Genomic DNA, 19,568 nt, shown 5'->3' with positions numbered 1-19,568 from the left:
AAATATAACAATAACCAGAAAAACACTGAAAAAGAAAAAACTACAACTGACAACTAGCCCTACCCAACGTTAAAACATACTAAAATATTAGATAGACTCTGTAATTAAAACATTGTAGTATTTACCTATGAATAGAGAAACAGAACAAGGTAATGGAAGAGAATGTCCAGAAATAAATCCAAATACATATGGAAATTTAGTGTATGATAAATGTAGTATCTCAAATGACTAAGATGGACATTTTTATAAACTGTTCTGTGACAGTTGGGTAGCCATTTGGAAAAAGTTATTTTATACCATATCTTACATTATACCCCCAAATAATGGATTTGGATTCTCAACATAGAAAAAGAAACTGTAAAACACTAAAAGGAAACGTAAAGGCATTCTTCTTTAACCTTAGTGTAGGGAAGGGCTTTCTAACTCTGACTCAAAATCCAGAGGCAATAAGAGAAAAGATTGATAAATTTGACTATATAAAACATTTTAAAAATTGTATGGCCCAAAACACCATAAACAAAGTCAGAAGACAGTTGACAAAATGCTAGAAAATATTCACAATATTTATACAGACAAAAGGTAATATCCCTAATACACAAAGAACTCTTTAAGATGGAGGGACAAAGGACCAAAAGCCCTGCAGAAAAATAGGAAAAAGACTTGGGTAATTCACAAAACCCCAAACATATGAACATATGATAAACATGAAAAAATGTTCAAACTCATTCATAATTAGTAAAATATAAATTAAAACCAGTAAATTTTTTTTAACTTTTTAGAATGGCAGAAAATTTTTAAAAAATGACAAATTCTGTCAGTGAGGCTGAAGGGAAATCATCACATTCATGCATTGATAGTAGGAATTCAAACTGATACAATCCTTTGATTAGAAATTTGCTAACACCTAACAAAACTACATATTTACACTTTGACCCAGCATTTTCACCCCTAAGAACCTATCATGGATCATACACCTCCAAAAACATGTAAATGTACATTTATGAGGTTATTTACTGTGGTAGTATCTGTAATTGCAAAATATTGGTAACCTGAATGTCTATAGATAGGAGAGTGTTTGAATAAACTATAATATATTTTATATTCACCCAATATTGTATTATGCAGCTGTAACAAATAACAATGAAGATATTTATGAAGTTATTTGGAGTTATTTCTAGTATGTACTATTAAAAGAAAAAATTGTTTAAATGCAAAAAATTAGTGCTATCCTTAATGTAAGAAAGCAGGCGACAGGCAAATATATTGGTGTTATGAAGAATGCATAAGTGATCTGGAAAATGGAACAATGCTAATCACCCTATCAGAACAGTAAAAAAAAAAAAACCCAACAACTAATGATAGTAGTTTAAGGGACCTTTGAGATGCCATCAAGCATACTAATATTGGCATTATAGGGGGTCCCAGGAGGAGAAGAGAGAGGGGGAAAGGGGCAGAAAGCATGTTGGATTAAATAATGGTTGAAAATGTCCCTAACCTGAAAAATGAAACAGATATCCAGGTCCAGGAAGTGCAGAGAATCACAAACAAGATGAACCCAAGGGGACCCACACCAAGAAATATCATAAAAAGAGTCATGTACAAAAGAACCCTCATAAGGGTCATGTACAAAAGAACCCTCATAAGGGTATCAGCTGATTCTTCAGCAGAAATTTTGCAAGCCAGAATGGAGTGGCATGATGTAATGTGCTGAAAGGAAAGAACCTATAACCAAAGATACTATACTCAGCAAGGTTATCGTTCAGAATTGAAGGAGAAGATGAATTTCCCAGACGAGCAAAAGCTAAGAGTTCATCTCCCCTAAACTGGCCGTATAAGAAATGTCAAAGGGTCTTAGCATTTTTTAGCAATAATATATTTTAAATTCAGGTATGTACACTTCTTTAGTCAAAATGCTATTGTACACTTAATAGACTACAGTATAATGTAAACAGAATTTCATATGCACTGGGAAACCAAAAAACTCATGTGATGAGTTATTGCGATATTCGTTTTATTGTGGTGGTCTGGAACTGAACCCACAATATCTCCGAGGTATGTCTGTTCATCTTTATACAAATATAACATATACTATATGTACTATATAATATACATATTTATTTAATGTTTAAAACATTAAAAATAGAAATAAAATTAAAACAATATAAAATACAAAGGTCTGTTGTGTAATAATTCAGAGGATATATTGCTGTGTGCAGATTCCAACTCAGCTACTTACTAGGTCAAGGGCTTAGATGAACTAGTCTTTTTAAGCTTAAATGATGATAATACTAAATGATGATAATGTTACTTACCTCATAGAGCTGTTGTGAAGACTAAATGAGAAAATGTATGTAAAACTCCTTTGCACATACATAGTAAGTATACATTATACTACAACATATACATATTAGAGTTTCTCAACAGTGAGTGTGTTTTTGAAACTTTTCTCATAACTGCCTGACTTAGCTCACTTGCTGTGGGAGAGTCTCCCAGCTCACTTGTCAGCCCAGCACACATTGAAATGTTACGTTCTTACCAGCCTTTCTCCCCCAGGGTGTATAGCTCTCTTCCTGATCTTCCTGGTGCCCAGCCTAGTGGAGTTTGCTAGCCATCTTCTGACATGTTTTTAATGCTGTCCGCTTTTCTGGATTTCAATAAGGGGTTGTTACCTATTGAATATTAATTATTATTTATAGTCCACATCTTCCCAGGTTCCATGGGGCATTAAAGTAAGCATGATGTGACAACATTTTCTACGGAAGTAGACATATATAAAATTAGTCTTCTCTCCAATTTATCCAGCAAAATATCTTACCTTTGTCTGTCACATCAAATTCTCTTAGTGATTGCAAGATGCAGTAGATGTTTCTGTCCTTTTTAACTGACTCTGTCAGACCTTAAAGAATGCTATGTAAATTGACTGTATAAGAGAAAATTTTGAGAAAGATACAGATTTCATGAAGTTGGTGTAAATGATGTCAGAGAATTTATTGAATAATTTGTAAAGCCACTGATGAATGAGGATTTGACAGTTTACAGTTGAAGCAGGAAAAATTGGCAAGGGTTGTGATGTGATAGTGCTTCAAAAGGGATTAAGAGGAACCCTTTGGAAAAAACTAACGAAGTTCTCAAATATTTCTATTTGATGGTATTTATAACAATCTTTTAGGTATTAAATGTAAATTGACAGATGTTTTACTATAATGAAGTAATTTCAGAAAAATCAAAAAACTGCTGCTGTTTTAGTCTTTGATTTTAAAAATTATCACAGTTATAACTAAAGTTTTGTTAAGTGTAACATAAAGACATATTTTTTCAAATTCCCTTTTAAGGTGAAATCCTTTCTATAAATGGACTCAAGTGAACTTTGTGGGGACCAATTAGCTTTAGATAAATATTCTCTCTGTGTCACCTGTTCCTTGTTTCCTTGTGCTCCTTCCCTCCTTCAGAACACTATGCTTAGGATCTCTCTGATTCTGAGGTCTGAGTTAAAACAAACACCTATTATCTATTTTCCATATCCTGTGAACTTACTTTCAACTGGTCTGTGCCCAAATGTGATTTAAAGGATTTAGGAGGTTCAGATCCAGAGGGGTACTCTGCACTAAGCCAAGATGGTGGCAGTGAGATCCAGTTGAGCAAATTGGGTAGGTCATCCTACAGAGTAAGCTTGAAAGGTGAAATAAAACCAGATTGTGAAAGACTTTAATCAGTCTAAAGGAAATAAACTTTTTTCTCTAGGTTAGTATTTCTCAAATTGTGGTCCACAGATTACTTGCATCTGAATCACTTGGGATATATGTTAAAAACTCTACATTGTGCTCCACATCTAAGAATCAGATTTTCTGGGGCTAACTTTAGGAATACATATTTTAAAATAAGTTTATGTGATTCTCATGTGCACTATTGTTTTAGAGCCGTTGCTAAACACGGGTAGTTTAAGAATTTTTCCCTGCATTTTTCTCTTTAATTTTAGGTATTTGTGATGATATATTAGGAAATGTTTCTTACAAAGAATTTTGAAGTAATGTCATATTTACCTGGAATTTTGGTTTCATAGTTTCTTTAGATAGCATTTCTAAGCTTACTCTAAAGGAAAATAAATATTTTTCATATGTTAACTCTGTATATGAAATAATTTAAAGATAGCATTAACACTTAATTCCATGCTTTTGAGATTTTCTTATGAAAACAAATTTTCTTCGAAAGTGTTATCTGTATCTTTTCAGTTTCTTCACATGGAGGCCCCTGCTGTTACGCAACACTGAAATAACAACATTGTTTTCACCCATTAAAATACCACTGCAAGATATTGTGAATTGGCTCATTTGCCTTAAATTTTTTCTTTTTAACAAATAAGGCAGTGTTTTGAGTTATGCCAGATGTACAAATGAGAGATTTGAGTGCACTTGTAGAATTTAAATTGAAATGCTAATGAGATTCTGACAGGCAGAAAAAACAACACAGCCTACATTTTCATCTGTTTTATTAAAGTCATTATTTAACTGGAAAAAAACACATTATTTAGAGCTGTTTATTTATGTGGCATTTGTAATTCAGCTCTTAAATTTTATCCAATTAAAGTGCTTCTCATTCCATTTTGCTTAATGTGGTGGATTGTTGGGGGCATTCATCTTTCACTCTGTTTCTGTTTCATTCAGTTGTAGAGTGGCAGTAACTCAATTGAATGAATGCATCTCTCTCTCTGTCTTTTTTTTTTTTAACTAATGCATACATGTGCTGCTTCATGCTGTGGTGCTACATTGACATCTTTATTTTTTATTTTCAGTAATTCCATTGAAATTTCATGGTAGATTATCACACAAGATTGTTTTCATGCTTTGGTTATTTCGCTAGAATTCCTAAAATGTGAAAGTAAGGAAAAACTAACATTAAACAAAACCAAAACTCGGCGAAGATAAATTGATCTTAGAGATAATTGAACATAGTGCACTAAACCTTAAAAGTACTATTTCAATAAAGATATCCCATGCCTTATCAAAAATATTGCTAATTTTTAAAACTTTTGATTATTATTAATTTGTACATTTTTTTTCAATTTTTTGCACAGTTCCTTTAAACAAAGACTTTTTGTGAACGTTTGAGATTTGTTCAAATGTCTGTAATTTGAACATTGACTTAGAGTAGCTTTTAGGTTTCTTTTATTTTTATTTATCTACCCACCTCAGATGAGGTTACAATTAGAGTATTTGAGGTTATAGAGGCTTAAAATTCCATGTTAATACAGAAAATAAGTATATTTAGAGGAAAAAAATAGTACAGAATTTCATGGGATAGCGTGACGCTGACTGAGGTCAAGCTCATGCTGGAATGCAGACATTATGGGAGGGTCTAGAAGACAATGTGCCTTCTTAAGAAGGCAGCTTCTATGAAGAGAGTGAAATATGTGAGTCCAGGGTTGGACAGATGTCATTCTGAATGTCAGGTCTTCTTTCGCATGCATTTACAACAGGTTTGGGGATTCTTATATTATAAGAATGCTTCATGTATTTTAAACTGCCTGATGATGCTTTTATGAAAATTCTGTGGTAAAACAAACTCTATTAGCATAAAAACCATTTCAGTTAATGTTCAGTGAATAAAGTCTCTGTATTAACTGGAAATTGAACCAGTCAGTGACTGTCGGTTCGCAGACATTTACATAAAGATTCTCTCAATGGTGTTCCATTAAGCAGCATTAAGAAATTTCATACACAGAACTGTACCTTAATATCTGACACATTTGTAAGAGGGAGACTCTTGATGTGGCAGAAAGGACTATGAACGGAGATCAGGAGACTGAATTCTGGTTCAGACTCAACCCTCATGAGCCATGTGGACCTGGATACACCCCTGGGCTTCTTTAGGCTCGAATTCTTCATCTGCAGAATGAAGAGCATAACTAGCTCTACAGCTGTCATTTTGCTGTTCTTCCCCACACCCCCTCACCCCCCCAGCACTGTTTTATTTATGTAACTGCATTTCTAACTGTGATACTTATACTAATCCCCTAGAAGCTAGACACATAATGTTTAAATGGCAGATTATGTTTATTACATCTCTATGCCTTCTTAACATGGTGTCCAGAATTATTTTTGAAGATGCAATATTTGGGCCGAATTTCCTAATTAGTATTCAGAATACTTATGGAAAATAGCTTTTGTAGGTACAACGAACTTTTGATTTTTCATGCTAATGAGGGATAGCAAGTCTAACTGAAATGTGTATGAAGTCTTCACTCCTCAATTTGTCTTCAAATTTGTTTGCCATTGTAAAGAGCATTTGAAAAGGGTTGCTGAAAAATACTAGTTTGTGTCATCTTCCGTTTAGACAGGAAACTGCCATTAGCATTGTTATATAGGTTTATTTTTACCCACTGCCCCACTTTGCTAAATAAAAGAATAGGATTCATAATTAAACCATAGGAATTAACCTCATTTTATCCAGGTTTTTTTTTTTTTCATCTCTTTAGAGGCACATTGCACTTATACACATACCACCCTCATCTAAGTTTACATTTATGTGCACATTTACGTTTCATGTACGCGCCCGTGTTTGTGCCTTCATCCCTTTACTCATGTTCTTTTTGTCTTTTTTTTTTGACTCCTATTGCCCTCAAGTAGACACTTTTTTCCCCCTTTATAATATTTATTTAGTTATTTAGTGATTTACTCACTTCTTGGCTGCATTGGGTTCCTGCTGCCACGTGGGCCCCTCTCCAGCTGCGGAGAGAGTAGGCCACTACCCGCCGCTGCGCAGGGTGGGGGTGGGGAGGGCGCAGGGGGCCCATTGTGGCAGCTCCTCTGACCGCCGCGGAGCAAGGACTCCAGGCCCCCGCCCAGCATGGGGGCTTCAGCGGCTGTGGCCCACGGGCTCCAGAGCGCAGGCCTAGCTGCTGTGGTGCTCCGGCCCAGCCTCTCGGTGGCATGGGGGATCTGTGCACCACGCCCCCCCCCCACGCCCTAGGGATCGAACCTGTGCCCCCCCCACCTGCAGGCGGACCCCCCAACCACTGAGCCACCAGGGAAGTCCCCCACATACACTCTTGACTGCACTGTACCCATTTTGTAAAGCCCAGTCTCCCAGTCCTTGGTAAGTACTGTCTGGCCTCTGCATAGTTTGGGTGAAGGGAGAAATGTAGATATTGAGTAGGCTGTTGAGTATGTCAAGTGAGAGCTGGACAAATTATATACAGCGTCCCTCAGAGTATCTGACCTGTAGTAGGCATTCTATAATTGTTAACGATTTCTTTCTCACTTCCTTTTACTGATATCTCCAGCCAGAAGTTATCTCTTGTCCCTTGGAATTCTCTCTTATGGCACACATCATTTTTTAGAGTTATGTTTATGTTTTTCTTATTTCTTCTATGAGTCTAAATGTTTCTTGAGGGCAGTTTCTTGGGACTCGATTTTGTTTATCTTTATATAAGTCCTTTAAAGTCCCTTGCAGGATATTGTACACAGTTGTCATTGAAAACATTTTGATGGAATGAATAAATTTATGAATATATCCACGTGGTTTTTGGGAAAATTTGTAGCAGAATATAATGCTGGCATATTGGTAAAATAGGTTGTTGAGAGTGAGGAACCTAGGGTAAACTCTGGAGTTTTGTGTAGGAATAGGCTTAGGACAGAAGCACGCCCTATACAGGTAAATCTGCTGTAGGGTGTGTGAGAAAAGGTAGGCTGTACATACTTTGGATCCTTTCTTGGGAGGGAGTTATTTGAGCACCAGATTGAGAGTATGTTTGGGATCTGATGAGCAAGCAGTATCATCCAAGAGGAGGAGATTAGCAAGTATGGGAGGACAAGGGGAGTAACAGCCCAGGGGACATGTGGCTGGCATATCTTAGGATATATTGGCAAGGAATAATGGTTTATTTGTAGTGAGTAGGATAGATATGGGAAGAGACATTGGTTTTGCCACCGTATATGAGAGATGCCAGGACAGGCGCAGCAAGGCAGCTGTCCAGGGACTTTGGCAATCTTCCTTCATGATTCATGCAGATATGTAGCTTTGGGGTCTGAGGTGGTGTAGTGCATGGCCTACAGATGGATGATGCGGGCGAAGGGGGTCTCCTCATAGGAAGCACTTGAAGATATAGATGGACTGCTGGCTGACCTCTGGGGGTGGGGTCTCTCTGTATGTACCAAGTCCCTAACCTTCACAGGGGGATTGGGGTAGACTTAGAAAACTACTTGGGATAGTGCTGTATCATTTAGAATTCTTGCTTCTGCAAGTGGCTGAATACCCAACTCAAAGTCGCTGAAACCAAAATGGTCATTATTAGCTCATTTAACGGAAAAACCCTATGAAGTTACTGTCAAACATACTTGATCCAGCTGCTCACATGATGTCATTGAGGACCTTGCTTCTTAGAATTTCTCTCTTTTCCCTTTCTCAAGTCATCATCATATGCACGGTACCCCTCAGGCATCTTCATCTTGAAGCATTCCAATATCATATCCTCAATACAGTCTTGACAGGTAGAAGAAAGCTCATCATTCTTGGCCATCAAATGGAAGCTCTGAACTTCAGTCCAGTTGGACCACCTTGAGCCATGTGTCCATCCCTAACCATTTATTTATTGTGACCTAAGGTTACATTGGTGAGCATGGGCATAAGCCTCATGGTCCATTCTCAGAGTCAGGGATAGAATAAATTTACCCCTAAAACATGTGTGTTTTGTGGGGTGGAAGTACAAACCTGAAAGGAAAATTAGGCTGCTTTTACTAAGTGATTTGTGGGGTGGGATGTGGATTCAGGCCCACCATAACAGAAGATTTCTACTACAGGTGTTATATTGTCAGGGCTTCAGAAGGAAACGCAATTCATCTTATTTAGTTTAAATGAATAGACTATAGGGACTTCCCTGGCGGTCCAGTGGTTAAGACTTTGCCTTCCAGTGCAGGGGGTATGGGTTTGATCCCTGGTTGAGGAGCTAAGATCCCACATGCCTCAGGGCCAAAAAAACAAAACATAAAACAGAAGCAATATTGTAGCAAATTCAATAAAGACTTTAGAAATGTTATACACACACACACACACACACACACACACACACAACTTTAGAAGTAAGTAAATGAAGAGACTATAATGTAGGGACTACTTACAGAGGCGTGGGCAGGATTAAGGGTACAAAATAATGGCAAGTGTGGCTCCTAGAGATAAGTATCAGCAGGAGGGTGTTACACCCCTAGGACTGAGTGATCAAGTGGAGAAAATAGTGTTATAGGAGCCAAGTAAGAACTGGAGTTCTTGAGGAAGAGCCACAGCCGTAGTTGTGGAAAAATGCAGCCAGAGATGCAACACTGAAGCTGGGAGGGAGTAGAGAGGAAATACCCTGACACTTTTCTTCTCTTACACTCCAACTTGTGCTGGTAGCCCTCATTCATTGGCTCACTGGAAGCTAGACAACTAAGGAATCTTCACGATGCAATCCTTAAGGGTCAGCCTCCTGGGACACATAGTAGGGCAGAATATGGATTTCAGTAGGGGTTAAATGGAGAACAACCAGCATAGAAAACAAATCAGAACCTCAGTCTAGTAATAGGGAAATATGTTGAGAAGGAAAATAAATTAGGGGTAGAAACTTACAGGCTGGAAATTCATTATCAGAAGAAGGTCCAAGTGAAAAGGGACTGATCTCTTCCAGAACATAATGAGGGAGTTCAGTGAGTATGAGAGGGGGACTGAGCCCCAGGTCTGTCTGCCATAGAGACTGACTTGATTCCAAGTCCTGCTTCTGTTGGGGAATGGGCTCTTACTTACCCTTCCTGTTGCACATCATGATTTGCCTAGGAACTAGGTAGGATGTGGCTGCTCCTGAAGACCTAGAACTTAGGTCTGCTGGTGGGTAAGTGGCTCACAGCAGGGACAGAATAAATGACACGTTGTTGCTTATCCAGGCAGAAACTATTACAGCAACATGTAGCTGCCCTGATTCCAGTTGCTTTTGATTATATTCCTGTCCTGCCCAGATTGGGATTGCTTCCTGATGAAGCCTGACTTGAAAACTCTCAGGGGAGTTCAGCTCAAGTAGCTGACTAAGTGAATGAATAAGGGTGACCTGACCAGGCTTCATCCAGAGGACATGCTATAGGCTGGATGGTAATTGTGATCTAGTAATTACTGTCGTGACAGTACCAACTGCTATGACAAATACCTAAAAGGCACTGTGGCAAGGGGTTAAAAATGACCTAGATTACAGCAGGAAGCTGAAGTTGTGGCTGGCAATGTGGTGGCAAACAGAAGTAGTACAGAACCAACTCCACTGGGGGACAGGGCAAGTACCAGCCATCCTTACGTCAGCTGGGCCTGAGACAGCCAGTGCCTGATGCAGAGTTGGAAACCAGAGGAGGACCTGACTGAGCAGTAAAACTCTTGGCTGAGCCTAAAATGATTTGAAAGCAGAACAAGGGTGGGACTGTTTAGCAGTGGAAAAGAAAGCTTGGTTTGATGCCTAGAGAGAATTACATGATGTTAAAAAATAAAGGTCATTATTTATTACATAATTGAACAGTGCAAACATATCAACAAGCTTGAGATAGTCTTTATCTGGGGTTATTAGATCTGCAATTCAGGTGAGAAAATATTATCAAGTCCAACCTGCTTATCAACTCTTGTGTAACGAGAGCATAAAAGTGAATGAAAATATATCCAGTCTGCAATGAGAAAGGTAATAGACACAGAAGATCTTTTCTCCCCTACTTTGTGAGATTGAGCGTAAGTTTAACTTAAATTCTTTCAAAAAGGAGCTTATTATTCAACCTTTTTAAAATGAGAGGATTTGCCTATTAAGGGGAAACATGTATTTTATTGTTATAAATGAGCTTTATTTCTGACTATTTGATAAGTATAAAGAGGAGAAACCAGTGGGGAAAGGAACATAAAAAGAAAAAAGCTGTCAAGAAGTGTTAAAGACAGAGGTATGGGACGGCAGATCCCACGGCCACCTGCCCGGGAGGCACACCTTGTTGCCTTGCTTTCCCTTGCATTTGTGTTGGCCATTCTTTGCCTACATGCTTGGAATGCTGCTCCTCCCAGCTCCCCGGCCATCTCTTCCTTGTCATTCAAGATTCTAGACACAGTCTTGCTCTCATACTGTTACTGAATTAGGTCGTATGGACCCCCAGTTGGGCCCTAACTGGGCATAGGCCCCCTGCCTTGTCAGGAAAGGTTCTTTTTCCATTCGGGTTCACACAGCCCAAAACAAAACCCAAGCTACTATAGATTTGAGCACCACAAGCTTTATTAGATGGCCAGAGAATGGAGAAGTGGGAACTTATTTACAAATCAACTCACCCTAATGGTGAGAAGGATTTGGTTTTAAGGGATGAGGACAATAGGGGGAGTGAGGATAATGAAGGGGAGGCCTGTCCGTTAGTTTTCTGGGAAGAGGTGGGGTTTTTCCTGGAAATGGGGAGCCCCCCGTTTTCTGTCCTTTTCAGTCTGGAACTTCTGGTCAGGGCTGCAGGTTGGTGTGTTATTTAGCACCCTAATGTACGAGGATGAGTCAAAAAGTATCCGCACTCTGGTTATATTAAAACTTCTGTAAATTCTGCAGCCACTAGTGCAGATAAGTTTTGACTCACCCTCATAGTAAATTAGCATAGAGTGAGACTCAGGGTCTATTGGAGGTCAGATTTGTTGCCGTCTTGGTTCCAGCTGGTTCTGTTTTTTGTTTTTCCTATGTATAGCTTCCTTTCTTTGTGTCTGGACCCTGTGTCAAAGATATAGATTAGTTCCTGTTCAAATGAGGGGTAGGGGTATGGTTCTGGGGCAACAGCCTTGGTAACAAACCCTTCTAACACCTTCCTTCCTCCAAGCGCCACCTCAGATTTGTGGTATGCAGATCTATGTTGTGATGCACTTATCACACCATAATGAGAAGACTTTCTGATGTATCTTCTCTGTTACGCTGTCGGCCATTTGGGGGACTGAGTCAATTAAATAATAGGTATTTATACAACCAGAACAAATAGCTTCAGTCAAAGGGAGAGCACAGGGAAAGTATCCTGATGCGTATTTTGGCATGACTGAGGCGTGATGAGGTCAGGGATACACCTGGGCTTTGGGAAGAACTGCAAGTAGAGGCTTAGATGCTGTTGGGATTCTTGCTATCTTTTATTGTGGCTTCTTCATCTGTTTAGTTCTCCTACTTCTCTTTCTCTGTAGGATGGCTTCCTACATTCAGATAATATGGTTGCTGACAACTCTTAAGTTTTACATAATAAAACTTTGCCACCAGAAAAAGACTAAAGATTCTGACTTGACTTTCCTGCTGCCCAAATCCCTGATTCCTAGGAAATGCCCCTGTTTGGGCAAGTTGTGCCCTTCCCCTGCTCAGCTGTCAGCTGTTCCCATTGCAGTCAGGTGTGTGTGGGGGGTGGGGGAAGAGGGTAGTTCCTGTAACCAGACAAAATAGTACATTCTGTACACTTCACGTATTAGGCTGCACGGAGTAATTACATTGTGAGGTAACCATATGTACATCTGCTTGCCTGTATACATCGTTACCTCTAGACCATACGTTTATGGAAGGGAATGGTAATGAAGACAGGTGTTCCAAATAGTTAAATAAACTTTATTTTGGCTTTTGAAATGCATAATATGATTATTCTTATTGGAGACTTACCGCCTTCATCATGTTTTCTGTTGGCTAGCATTAAGATGCAGTCTTTGCATTCATAAGCGTAAACTGACAGGAGCATGAAAGTGAGAAAGGTAGCCTAGGTAACAAAACCCGTTGAGTGGGGAGCAGAGATATGCTGTGGTTAATTGATAAAGCAAAAATGTTGCTGAGTAACTGAAAATATTTTTAGTCTTCCAGAAGGTATTACTAAGACCCTGCAAGTGAATTTTTAAATGCCACGTTCAATTGAAATTTTCTTACCAGCTTGCTTTATGGCTCTCAGGGGATGACTGACATTAAAGTAAAAGAAACTGGCATGTTTACCACTCACATCAGATGAGTAGATGGGTATAAAGCTAGACAGCCATTTATAAACGTCATGTGCACAGCATTAAAATTTGTGTGCCTGTGTGTAGCTTACATTCACTGAAGGCTGATTCTAGATGTTAGTCAAATAGGCATGATTTTAGAAGTGACACGTTTACATTACAAAAAAGGAAGGTAGGGAAAATGAGTTTAATTCTTATTCCCTTTTATACAGGTTGGGGAATGGTGAGTGGTGATTTCTGGCCATAGATCCAATATTCTGCCTACTTCGTAACAACTTTATAAGGGGCTGCATGTGGATGTGGGTGGGTGAGGGGAAGGAGGAGCATGCTCTGTGATTCAGTTATTAATTTGATATCTGATAATTTGATATCTGATAAATTTATTACGTCTCTCCCGTTTTATATACATTCTGCTGGAGCAACCAACCGGGAAAGATATGGGGTAGATTACAGGACGAAACATTGCTTCTGATTTGAATCTGTGAGCATCTGAAGCCAGATATTAAGTTGATGGGCCAGTCATACGAATGAGGAACCAATCCATTATTTCTGTTTCAGCCACTGGATTTCTTATAATTCAGTTAGAAACTTGATCTTATCAGTTTCAGAATCTAAAACTCTGGTTATCCATCAAATGGACACAAAATGTTAAAAGAAGAGGAGCTTTTTCCTACTTTGTGTTAATTAACCCAGCCCATCAATCTTTGTCCATATATATTATGTAGTTCCCTGGTGGAGTGTGTATTATTCCTGTTTCTGGTTTGGCAAGAGATAAGAATCAGTCACTTCTCTCTCTTCCTCTGCCCCCTCCTCCTCCTCCTCCTCTCTTTCTCTCTCTCTCTCAGTCTTTCCTTAAAACATGCTTATGTTTAAGAATATCATGAAGCCAAAGTGCCCTTTATGTTACCTTCGTTAATGATCTCAATGAGGATTTTTCTGTGTCAGGAACTGCTTTTGTTTATACATCTTGAAGCTAAAGGAGGTTTCTTTTATATCATCATAATGCTATTTGAGTTTCTTTTCTTTATCACTCTGTTTCCCTTTCTCCCTCCTTTCCTCCCTCCTTCCCTTTTTTTTCTCTCTCTAGTAAAAAGGCACAGCAATGTTTGACTGCTGGATATTGCTGAAACTTATCTTCAGAGAGAAAGTAACACTGAAAATTAGTTACCATAAATAGAATACAAACAACTTTTTGCTTCCATAAAATAGATGGTTCTCTTCAGGAACTATTGATTCCAGTCTGTTAATATTGCAAATCTAACTAAAATAGACATTATCTGTGCTTTATATGGGTGAGTGACAAGGGTTCTGCGCTTAGAGCTTTTGCTAGAAAACTTGGAGGGCAGCCAGCTGAGAGCACTGCAATAGACTTTTAAGAAGTTGGAATCTGTAAAAGCTTTCAGTTTAGACAGTTGCATAGTTAACAGTTACTAGCTCCAGAGAACTAATAATTAGCTCTAGTCAATTAAACCAACTTCTAGCTTTAAACCAGAGTAGATGTCTTGCATGGCTAAAATGCACAGTAGACTTGTTAATTTATGCTACCCAATTCCTTAGCAAAATCTTTTTGTTTGTTTTTTGTTTTCAATGTTGACCTTTTGGTGTAGTTCCTTTTGCAGGTTGGCTAATGTGCACAGTGTTAGTCAGTGTTAGTGTCTTACTTTTTCACATAGCATTCTATTATAAGCCTTTTCCATGTTCTTAATTTTGAATGACTGCATATATTTTATAGTAATAATTATGTACCAGACTGTTGAATTATTATACATATATTAATTTGTTTAATCCTTACAACTCTGTGAGATGGGTAGTATTATCTACGTTTTATAATGAAAAACAAAAACTGAGATACTGAAGGTAAGTGGACCGTTGACGGTCCCAAGGCCAGTACGTGGCAGAGCACTGAATTTGCTGTAGCTTTCCTTCCTGTCCACCCATCATGTAGTTTCTTGTATAGTTTATTATTATAAGTATCACAAGAGCAAACACAATTAAGAAAGTGTTTCCCCACATGTTAAAGGTTTTTTCCCTTACAATAGTTTCCCAAAATAGAATTACTGGATCAGAGTTTAAAAATTTTAAAGGCTATTGATACATATTACCTTAATAGCTTTCCTAATGGTTGATTACATTTCTGTAATAGTTTAATCATGCATAGCCCAGTAAATCATTGCCATCTCTGGGTATTATATTTTAAAATCTTTGCTAATTTGTCAGCCAAATTAGCTTTTTAAAAAATTTTAATTTGCTTATTTCTCTGTATTTGAATGTCCTCCTTTGTGAATTGATTTTTCATGCCCTTTGCCTGTTTTTCTCTTAAAGTTTTAGGTTTATTCTTACCTCTTTGTATATGTTCTTTAACCATGATATTAACCTTTGTTATATTTGGTGAATATATTTTTGCTAAAAATATTTTACTAAATATGTTTTCCAGCCATTTGCCTTTTATTTTTGAGCATTCCTTTTTACCTATGAAGGTTTTGTGTGTGTGTTTTGTGTGTGTGTGTGCCTGCACATGTGTGAATATGTGTTTTGTTGACGTGTTTTTGTTTTTAAACAGAATTTTTTCCTCCTTTGTGATTGCTTCTGTTTAGAAAGGGCTTCCATCTCTAAGATAAATGTGAAATTATCTTTTTTCTATGGATTTTTTTTCCTTTTATGTTTAATTTTTAATCAATCTGGAATTTAATTTTCTTATACTGTTAGCTGTGTTTCAGAATTACAAGGTGGTAAAAAAATAAATAAATTTGAATTTCATTCTTTTCTTTCAAAGAATTGGTTGAGATTTGGAAGAAAAGCCTTGGATAACCCATAAACTGCAGCCAGCTTCCTCAGTACTGTCCTAAAGCCTCTTTCCTCTTGCAGAGCAGGCATTCAGAATTGAATTATTGTGCTTTTTATCAATAAATTGTGGATAGGCTTACAGCTCTGCATATTTTGGTGTTTTATATATTGTATTTGTAATATTTTAATCTTTTGCTTTTATAAACAAATCTAACAAAGAAGAACTAGATAGCTAACCTTCTTTGTTCTTTGAGGTTCTGTGTGCCTCACTGAGGATTATATTTTATTTCTAGATTTCTGATTCTTATACTGTGACTTAAAGCTGAGAACTTCTGTAAGGTCTCCTGATAGGTATAAAGGTTACTCTGAGGGAAAGTATTCCTAGATGTCAGGCATATTATATTTTTCTAACTGTTGTATTTAACATTTTGTAGGATGATAAACAGTGGTATTGAATAATCAGATGGAAATAGGTTCAATAAAGATGATCATGTTACTAGAAAATCGGTATGTGTTGGCAATAAATATCAAGATCTAAAAGTAGGATTGTTACGTATAACTATCATATATATACACACACACACATTGTTCATAATTTGTGATTTAATATTTAAAGAAAAGCTCAATCTTAGAAAAATACTTATCAAAATATTTGACTGTAATATTGAGACTCCCAAATAATTTATAATTACTATTTCCAAAATGATATAAGTAAGAATATGTGATCTCCTGGAAAAGTTTTTCTGCTCATCATATTACTACTAATTATTTGGTAGCCCTTATTTGTCTTTTAGCCACATATTAAAATTAGTGACATTAAATACCATGACTTGGCAGTGTTGAATAAATTATTTCCTTTTCTCCACCCAATGTAATTGTATTTAAAATACTTGGTAATCCAAATTCAGTGACATATTATTACCGAGATTGATTTGTGTTGAAACTGATGTTTAAACTATGATCCACATCCAATTTTGTACAGTGTCTTTGAAATATAGGAATTTAGAAATTTTATTAGATTGGAAGAAAGATTTTAATAGCCTATTTTCCTTCTACTTTGAGTAATTTTATTCTATGAGAATTTTTCATTAAAAAATAATTGCAGCCTTTGACACACTGAAGACAACATAATTACTTAATGAATCTCCTTAATTATGTCTCTTTTATAACTTACTTTTGCTTATATTTTTCATTGTTCAGAAGAAACATACTAATTAAAAGGGAGGTAGAACCTACAAATTTGAGGGTCAAAGATGGTGGAGGAGATATAAACAAGGATGAAAGGAGAGAAGCATAGAAGTGTTACAATAATGTAAGTATTATACAGGCTACCTAGTTATAGAAAGGAATGGATTCTTTGTTCTTGAGGAGATCATGGTACAGACTCAGGTCTAAAGGAGATAGAAGTTCTCTAGTACCTGGACATTTGTTAGAGCTCTCTTTAATTAATTAAGGGCATTATATCTAGTAAATTTTTATTTTTTTAAAGAACTGTAGACTCACATAAGATATGGAATAACAACGGGACCTAGGGACTTCCTTGGTGGTCCAGTAGTTAAGATTCCATGCTTCTACAGCAGGGGCACAGGTTTGATCCCTGGTCTTCAGGGAACTAAGATCCCACATGCCACGTGGCCAAAAAACAATAACAGGACCTAGTATTCTGCATAATTCCAAATTAGAGGGAAGAATTTCATCAAGAAGTAGAAACTGTAGAGAATGCTGGAGAGAGGAAATGTGATTTCTAGTTAGATGTATACTCTATATTAAAAAAAAAATAGTAGACTTCAAAAAAGTCTGGCAAAGGTAGATATGATCAAATATCTGGAACAGAAATCCAGACTGGAACAGGAGTTAACAGGAATCTAGAGCATGGCATTATTTCCTTCTCTAGGGCCCATAGGAGACATTGTTAATTGACCTTAGTATTTTTTTCTACTTTGCCTGGAAAAGATGCTTCTGGAATCCTTCTTAAGATGACACTCTAGGTAGTTACTACCGTTTGATTGGTGTTGCAAGAAATGGAGCCTATTTTACATTCCAGTCTAGGAGAAAAATAGCTCAAAATAGTACAGATTCAAGAGTGCTGTAAATCTGTCTCTGAGCTATAAATCCATTAATCAGAATCCTTGGATCCAACAGTTAAATAGATATGAAGTCTTCTAATCCGTATATTATTCAACCCACATTTTCTGTTTTACCTGTTAGGATAACTTGATAGATGTTATGTAATGTTCTGCTAAAATCTAGATCACAGTGTCTGTAGAAGTAATTAGGTCTATTAATTTAGTGAACTACCCTAAAAGGTAATCTGGTTGATCTAGAGCACTGGTTCTCCACTGGGAGCAATTTTGTTCCCACAGGGAACATTTGGCAATGTCTTGTGGCGTGGTGGGAGGGATTTAGAGCATTGCTTCTTGACTAAGAGCTTGTTAGAAATGCAAATTACTGTGCTTCACTTCCTAAGGAATCAGAAAATCTAGGGCTGATGCTCAGCAGTTTGTCTTTTAACCAGATCTTTTGGTGATTCTGATGTTCCTTGAAGTTTGAAGACCAATTGTGAGCCCATTTTGGCATATAAGAACATTCAAGACATGTTTATTGAACATCAGGCTTGGACCAGAAACCTCTCTAAATGCTCACAAAACAGCCTTTTCACAATCAGTTTGTTCTGGCCATCTTACCTAAATGGACTTTGTTTTTCCCTGTAGTTCTCAGATTCTTCTGTTGTCTAGCGTGTTGTTTAACACGTTTGTTTAATTGTATTTAACTGAATTGGCAACTGAATGTCCTCTTCTCATCATCTAATTGTAGGCATCTTACAGGTCTTTTGTTTTTCATCAGTGACTTGGTTGAAGATGTAGTTGTCATACTTATCCATATTTTTCAGCCACACAAAGATGGTAGGGATTGGATGTTAGAGACAGACAGTTCCTTATTCTTAATAGGCTAACAATAACATGGCCGTAGTTGTAAGTTCCAGAATTCCCATTATATCAACTTCACCATGCAATTTTTACTTCTGATTCAGAATTAGAAAATTCTTATTAATGGAATGGATTGTGTGGCAGGAAGAGATTTTCAATACTCATTGAATTAAATACATTTCCTGAAAAACTTTGGAAGAATGGTGGTGGTAGTAGAGAGAGGGAAATATAAGAGAAAATGGGCACTATGCTGAATTATTTCGTACTTCGTGAATATCAGGTGTTGATACACACTAAGGTAGAAATATTCATCAGTTGGAATGGGGGAGAAGAAAAGAATCAAAAGCACAGATAGAAAGTCACTTGTTAACTGACAAGAGGGAAGAAGAAAGGGAAAGTGACATACAAATAAATACAAGGACATTTTGTCATGGAAGTAGGCACTGTCTCCATCTCAACCAGAGAGAAGAGGAAAAAAGCATGGGAAGTTTTGGCCAGAATGTAATATATCACTTCTGTCCATGTTCAATTGGCTAGAATTCAGTTTCATAGCCACCCAAGTTCAAAGGAAGCTGGGAAATATAGTCTATATTGTGCATAGGAAAAATAGAATATATATTTGGATGACTAGCTAACAGTCTGTCTTTTGTGGTTACCCACTGTTATCCAGATTTCACTCTTCAGCAAGTCTGATAATTATAAGTTTACAGTACTTTGAAACAAAAGAAAGCTGGTGACCTTGCCTCTCTTCACAGTTCCTGTACATTTCATGTCTTAAAAATAAAGTTCATACTGGGGGAAGAAAAGTAACAGATTTGAATAAGCTAAATTATATACACTTGCATTTTGCCATGTGTATTCAGAATCACTAAACACATTTTTCATATTCAGTCC

At 37.2% G+C, this 19,568-nt stretch overlaps 1 protein-coding gene and 1 long non-coding RNA gene across 5 annotated transcripts in view; one reads left to right on the top strand and one right to left on the bottom strand.

Annotated features, from left to right (window-relative positions):
• Window positions 1-19,568, top strand: part of MACROD2 (mono-ADP ribosylhydrolase 2) — a 1,919,130-nt gene that overhangs the window by 170,367 nt on the left and 1,729,195 nt on the right. The window lies entirely within an intron of this gene.
• On the bottom strand, window positions 4,543-9,899 carry LOC130833773 (uncharacterized). Its single transcript, XR_009048546.1, has 3 exons — window positions 9,772-9,899; window positions 5,727-5,882; window positions 4,543-4,862 (listed from the first exon to the last, which is right to left on the bottom strand). It is a non-coding gene; the product is annotated as an uncharacterized LOC130833773 (long non-coding RNA).

This window comes from Hippopotamus amphibius, chromosome 12 (genome assembly GCF_030028045.1).
Source record: "Hippopotamus amphibius kiboko isolate mHipAmp2 chromosome 12, mHipAmp2.hap2, whole genome shotgun sequence".
In the NCBI taxonomy this organism is placed as follows: Eukaryota; Metazoa; Chordata; class Mammalia; order Artiodactyla; family Hippopotamidae; genus Hippopotamus; species Hippopotamus amphibius.
Note: the sequence above shows the minus strand (reverse complement) of the source record. Positions and strands in the feature narration are given on the sequence as shown.